Source organism: Macaca fascicularis, chromosome 10 (assembly GCF_037993035.2).
Source record: "Macaca fascicularis isolate 582-1 chromosome 10, T2T-MFA8v1.1".
Classification (NCBI taxonomy): domain Eukaryota; kingdom Metazoa; phylum Chordata; class Mammalia; order Primates; family Cercopithecidae; genus Macaca; species Macaca fascicularis.
Window position 1 is genome coordinate 54,068,174 of NC_088384.1, and position 7,541 is coordinate 54,075,714.

The 7,541-nt window shown below is 41.2% G+C and overlaps 1 pseudogene; it reads left to right on the forward strand.

The window, feature by feature from the left end:
* The first annotated feature begins 341 nt into the window (after window positions 1–341).
* On the forward strand, window positions 342–1,045 carry LOC135965334 (complex I assembly factor TMEM126B, mitochondrial pseudogene; annotated as a pseudogene).
* The last annotated feature ends 6,496 nt before the right edge of the window (window positions 1,046–7,541 follow it).

Sequence of the window (7,541 nt, forward strand, 5' to 3'; positions counted from 1 at the left end):
GCCAACATGGTGAAACCCTGTCTCTACTAAAAATACAAAAAATTAGCTGGATGTGGTAGCACATGCCTGTAATCCCAGCTACTCAGAAGGCTGAGGCAGGAGAAATGCTTGAACCTGGGAGGCGGAGGTTGCAGTGAGCCGAGATTGCACCACTGTACTCCAGTCTGGGCAACAGAGTGAGGTTGTCTCAAAAAATAATAAATAAATAAATAAATAAAACCACTGTGTATCAAAGAATATAATTTATAAAGTGAAAAGGCAACATACAGTGTAGGAGAAAATATTTACAAATCATATATCTGATAAGGGGTTTATGTGCAGAATGTATAAAGAATACCAAAATGGCAGTGTTCAGGTATGAGGCTGGGGCTAAGCTGAGGGATTCAGGTGTGGTGCGGGTAGGAACTGAGGAAGCGCCCAAGGATGTCAAGATGACCGCATCTATGCATGGTCAACCCAGTCCTTCTCTAGAAGATGCAAAACTCAGAAGAGCAGTGATCATAGAAATCATAGAAAAAAATTTTGACTACCTTAGAAAAGAAATGACACCAAATATATATCAAATGGCATCATTTGGGACAACAACTGGTTTCTCTGGAATATTCTCAAACTTCCTGTTCAGATGCTGCTTCAAGATAATATAAGCAAGGAAAACTGTGTTTTCAGAAGCTCACTGATTGGCATAGTTTGTGGTGTTTTCTACCCCAGTTCTTTGGCGTTTACTAAAAATGGACGTCTGGCAACCAAGTATCATACCGTTCCACTGCCACCAAAAGGAAGGGTTTTACTCCATTGGATGATGCTTTGTCAAACACAAATGAAATTAATGGCGATTCTTCTAGTCTTTCAGATTATGTTTGGAATATTAAATGGTCTACACCATTATGCAATATTTGAATGGACACTTGAGAAAACTATACATGAAGAGTAACCAAAAAAATGAATGGTTGCTAACTTAGTAGAATGAAGTTTTTATAAAGAGGACTCAGGCATTGCTGAAAGAGTTAAAAGTAACTGTGAACAGATAATTTGTTTCTGTGCCTTTTGCCTGGTATATAGCAAATACTAAAAAAAATTCAATAATTCAATCAATATAAGTTTCATCTTACATATAAGTTACAGGTTTTATCTCCTGATAGTGTGTCCATTTTGCTTGGTACATAACAGATAATAAATATTCAGTATCAATAAATGTAATAATAATTTAAAAAAAGAATTACAACTCAACAACAAATAACATTAAAAATAGCAAAGGACTTGAATAGACATTTCATCAAAGATGATATACAAATGGCCCAGAAGCATATGTAAAGATGCTGACCATCACTGATCCTTAAAGACATGCAAGCCAAAATTCTGTTGGGATACCACCTCATACCTATTAGGATGGCTACTACAAGAAAAACAGAAAATAACAAGTTTCGGTGAGGACGTGAGCATATTACAACCCCGTGCACCTTTTTGGGGATTGTAAATGGTGCCACTGCTTTGGAAAGCAACATGGAAATTCCTCAAATAATTAAAACTGCCATATGATCCAACAATCCCACTTCTGGGTGTATACCCAAAATAATTGAAAGCGGAGTATTGAAGGGATGTTTACACACCCATGTTATAGCAGCACTATTCAGAACAGCTAAGAGACAGAAGCAACCCAAATGTCTATCAACAGATGAATGGATAAGCAAAATGTGACACACTTTTCCCTCAGTATCTGTAGGGGATTAATTCCAGGATACTCTGCAGATACCAAAATCCACAAATGCTCCAGTCCCTTATATAGTGTGGCATAGTATTTGCATATAATCTAGGCACATTTTCCCATATACTTTAACAGCGGTCCCTAACTGTTTGGCACCAGGGACCGGTTTTGTGGAAGACAATTTTTCCACAGACAGGGTCAGGGGGATGGTTTTCGGATGAAATTGTTCCACCTTAGATCATCAGGAATTAGCCTGATTCTCATGAGGAGTGTGCAGCCTAGATCCCTTGCGTGTGCAGTTTAGAATAGGGTTCATGTTCCTATGAGAATCGAATGCCACTGCTGATGTGACTGGAGGTGAGGCTCAGGCGGTAATACTTGCTGGCTTCTTTGTTCATCTCCTGCTCTGTGGCCCGGTTCCTAACAGGTTAAGAACTGGTACCCATCCATGGCCTGGGGCTTGGAACCACTGCTTTGAATCCTAGGTTACTTATAATACCTAGTACAGTGCCTACATATAACTTTATTAGTATGGATTTGACTTAGTATTTGACTCAGGGAAAATTCAAGTTTTGCTTTTTGGAACTTTGTGAAATTTAATGTATTTTTGAATATTTTAAATCTGAGTTTGGTTAAATCCACAGACACAGAACCCATGGATATGGAAGGCCCATAATATATACACAATGGAATATTATACAGACTTAAAAAGGAAGGTAATCCTGTCTCATGCTCCAACATGGATGAATCTTGAGTGCTAAGTGAAAGAAGCCAGTCACAAAATGACTGTGTGATTTCACTTACATGAGTAATCTAAAGTAGAAAAATTCATAGAAACAGAAAATAGAATGGTATTTACTAGGGTGTGGAGGGAAGGGGAAAAATGGAGAGTTGTTTAACAGCTATAGAGATTCCATTTTGCATGATGCAAAAGTTCTGGGGATCTGTTCCACAACATTGTGAATGTATTTAGTGGTACTAAAATATATGCTTAAAAATGACCACGTTGGTAAATTTTGTTGTGTGTTTTAATATAATTTTTTTTTGAAACAGGGTGTCACTCTGTTGCCCAGGCTGGAGGACAGTGGCACCATCTTTGCTGACTGCAACCTCAGCCTCCTGAGCTCAGGCAACCCTCCCACTTCAGCCTCCCAAGTAGCTGGGACTACAGGCATGCACCACCACACCCAGCTAATTTTTATATTTTTTTGTAGAGATGAGGTTTTGCTATGTTGCCCAGGCTGGTCTTGAATTCCTAGGCTCAAGCAATCCTGCCTCAGCTGGGATTACAGGCATGAGCTACTGCATCCAGCCTGCAATTTTTAAAACATCAAAATAAATGTAAAGGCTACGTCTTAGATATATTTTTAACCAATTAAAAATAGTAAAATTTTCTCTTATAGCACAGTGGTCATGCCTGTAATCCTAACACTTTTGGAGGCTGAAGTGGGAGGATCACTTGAGCCCAGGAGTTTGCGACCAGCCTGGGCAACATAGGGAGACCCTCGTCTCTACAAAAAATGCAAAAATTAGCCAGGCATGGTGGCGTGTGCCTGTAGTCCCAGCTACTTGGGAGGCTGAGGAGGGAGGATCACCTGAGTTTAGGAGGTCAAGGCTGCAGTGAGCCAAGATTGCACCACTGCACTCCAGCCTGGGTGACAGAGCAAGTCCCTGTCTCAAAAAATAAAGTAGTTTAAAAAGTATAAGCCAAATTGTGAGTGAATGAGAGAGAGACAAGTGGGGGTTGGGTGGGAGATGTGTGTGTGTGTCTAGATAAATATTTGATCAGTTTGTGGAGGCAAATGAATTTCATCATCAGGGCAGATTTGTCCGGAGCTGCACGCCCCGGCCATAGTGAATAATAATTGAGGATTAAACGCCTGAGCTATATTCATTTCCACCCCACACCTTCTCCCTATCTTTGCCTTTTTTCCCCTGTACTAATACCTCATTAAAGATGGCGCTCTTCCTGCTTCTTCTTCACTCACTTTTCCCACGCCCGGGAAAATTGTTACTTAATAGCGCAAGCGCAACATGATGTCCGACCGGAGAAACCGAAACTAACCTGGCCACGCCCTCGGCAATGAGATCATTTCCGCCTTAGCCCAACCCCTTCCCTTCCAAGTGTATATAAGGCAGTGCATTACCGCCATTAAACGAGACTTGATCAGAGCACTGTCTTGTCTCCATTTCTCGTGTCTCTTGTTCCCCAAATTCCCACCCCCTCCTCCAGGGCCTGCTCTGACTATCCCGCGGGCCGGGATACGTGGCGCCTGAACAGGGACCTGGAAACAAGGGACTCCGTGAGGAAAAGGACGCAAAAGGACGGTCGACCGCTAACAAAGACAAAAGGAGTCAAACTCTTCCGATCACCGTGGGAACCTGCCGCGTCAGGATCGAAGGTAAGTGACGCATCCGAAATGGGACAAGAATTAAGCCAACATCAAATCTATGTAGGACAATTAAAAGAGGCTTTAAAGATACGAGGAGTAAAGGTTAAAGGTAATGATTTGTTTAAATTTTTTGATTTTGTAAAAGACACTTGCCCTTGGTTCCCACAGGAAGGAACTATTGATATTAAAAGATGGCGTAGAGTAGGGGATTGTTTGCAGGACTATTATAATACTTTTGGGCCAGAAAAAATTCCTGTAACCGCCTTCTCTTATTGGAACCTCATTAGAGATTTAATAGATAAGAAGGAGGCCAATCCGCAAGTCATGGCTGCGGTCGCTCAGACAGAGCATATTTCAAAGGTTGGCTCCCGCTCTAACCTCACAAAGCCTCCGCAAGATACGGAGGAAGATCTCATTTCCCTCGAAAGTGATCATGAGGAAATTAAGTCTCCTACTGTAATAGATAAAGAAATACCACACGAAAACAAACCAAAAAAATACCCAATTTTACAGATGCTTCAAAAGGAGGAGGAAATTAATAAGCCTAATCAATTGGATATAAATTGGGATGATTTAGAGGAAGAGGCGGCTAAATATCACAACCCTGATTTGCCTCCCTTTACTTCATACCCACCCCCATATAATAAGACACATAATGAGGCTTCTGCGCCCATTGTTATGGCAGCAATAGATCCCAAAGAAGAATTAAAGCAAAAAATTGTTCAATTAGAAGAACAAATTAAACTTGAAGAGTTACATCAATCATTGATAATTAGGCTCCAAAAGCTAAAAACAGGAAATGAAAAAATACCTAACTCAGACGCTATGGAGGGTTCCTTGCGCGCACTTCAGCGGCCTGGACAACATGTTCCAAGAGGGGGGTTAGTTGCTAGCCGACATAGAGAAGACTCCTCCCCCAAAGACGTTTTTCCGGTCACGGAAACCATAGATGAACAGGGACAGGCTTGGAGGCATCATACTGGATTTGATTTTACTATTATAAAAGAGTTGAAGACTGCTGCCTCTCAGTATGGGGCTACTGCTCCATATACTCTTGCTATAGTGGAATCTGTAGCTGAGAATTGGCTCACTCCTACAGACTGGAATACCTTAGTCAGGGCAGTTCTTTCTGGGGGAGACCATTTAATTTGGAAGTCAGAGTTCTTTGAAAATTGTAGAGATACAGCTAAAAGAAATCAACAGGCAGGAAACGGTTGGGATTTTGATATGTTAACTGGTTCAGGTAATTATGCAGACACTCAGGCCCAAATGCAATATGACCCTGGACTGTTCTCACAAATCCAGGCTGCTGCTACAAAAGCCTGGAGAAAACTTCCCGTTAAAGGAGATCCAGGGGCCTCACTCACAGCGGTTAAACAAGGACCCGATGAGCCATTTTCAGACTTTGTGCATAGACTTATGACCACGGCAGGTAGAATCTTTGGAAATGCAGAAACAGGTGTAGATTATGTTAAACAGTTAGCTTATGAAAATGCTAACCCCGCCTGCCAAGCGGCAATCAGACCTTATCGAAAGAAAACAGATTTAACAGGATACATTCGCCTTTGTTCAGATATTGGGCCCTCATATCAACAAGGCCTAGCAATGGCCGCTGCTTTTAGCGGCCAAACAGTAAGAGATTTCCTCATTAACAAAGGTAAAGATAAAGGGGGATGTTTTAGATGCGGTAAAAGGGGACACTTTGCAAAAGATTGCTGTGAAAACCAAAATAAGAGTCCAGAAGCAAAAATCCCAGGCCTTTGCCCAAGGTGTAAAAGAGGAAGGCACTGGGCAAACGAATGTAAATCTAAAACTGACATTCAAGGAAATCCTCTACCCCCCAGGCAGGGAAACGGGATGAGGGGCCAGCCTCAGGCCCCGAAACAAGCATATGGGGCAGTCAGCTTTGTTCCAGCCAGCAACAGCAATCCATTTCAAAACTTAGTAGAGCAACCCCAGGAAGTGCGGGATTGGACCTCAGTTCCACCTCCCACACAGTACTAACACCTGAAATGGGACCACAGACCTTAAATACCGGAATATATGGACCCTTACCACCTAACACTTTTGGGCCACTTTTAGGAAGAAGTAGTGTCACCATGAGAGGCTTACAAGTCCTCCCTGGAGTTATCGATAATGATTATGAAGGAGAAATTAAAATTATGGCCAGAGCTATTGATAGTATTATTACTGTCCCTCAAGGAGTTAGAATAGCTCAGTTACTCCTGCTACCTTTGGTTAAAACAGATAATAATATCCAATACTCTAATAGAAATATAAAAGGTTTCGGATCATCAGATATATATTGGGTGCAACCAATTACAAATCAAAAACCCTCTCTAACCTTATGGTTAGACGGGAAGGCATTCACTGGACTAATAGACACAGGGGCTGATGTAACTATCATTAAACAGGAAGATTGGCCCTCTCATTGGCCTACTACAGAAACTTTAACTCACTTGAGAGGAATTGGACAAAGCAGTAATCCTAAACAAAGTTCTAAATACCTAACATGGACAGATAAAGAAAACAATTCAGGCCTCATTAAGCCATTTGTCATCCCTTACCTATGTGTTAACCTTTGGGGGCGAGATCTACTCTCTCAAATGAAAATCGTAATGTGTAGTCCAAATGATATAGTTACTGCACAAATGTTAACTCAAGGATACACCCCTGGTAAAGATCTTGGAAAAGGAGAGAACTGTATCCCACAGCCTATACTGGTTTCAGGACAACTTGATAAAAAGGGGTTTGGAAATTTTTAGCTCAGGCCACTGACATACCTGCACCCCAAAGGTGCGCTGACCCCATTACTTGGAAGTCAGATGAGCCCGTTTGGGTTGATCAGTGGTCTTTACTCAATGATAAACTAAGTGCTGCCCAACAGTTAGTGCAGAAACAACTAGTAGCAGGACATATTGAGAAAAGTAATTCCCCTTGGAATACACCTATTTTTGTTATTAAAAAGAAGTCTGGTAAATGGAGACTCTTACAAGATTTAAGAGCAGTAAATATCACTATGATCCTTATGGGTGCCTTACAACCAGGATTGCCTTCACCGGTTGCGATTCCTCAAAAATATTTTAAAATCGTTATTGACCTTAAAGATTGCTTTTTTACAATTCTCCTTCACCCTGCTGACCATAAAAGATTTGCCTTTAGTCTTCCATCTACAAATTTTAAACAACCAATGAAGCGCTATCAATGGAAAGTCTTACCTCAAGGTATGGCCAATAGTCCTACCTTGTGTCAAAAATATGTAGCTGCCGCTATAGAGCCAGTCAGAAAAACATGGGCACAAATGTATATTATACATTATATGGATGATATTTTAATAGCAGGAGAAATTGGCGAACAAGTCTTACAGTGCTTCGCCCAACTCAAACAAGAGTTAACAGCAGCCGGACTACAAATAGCCCCAGAAAAGGTACAATTACAAGATCCAT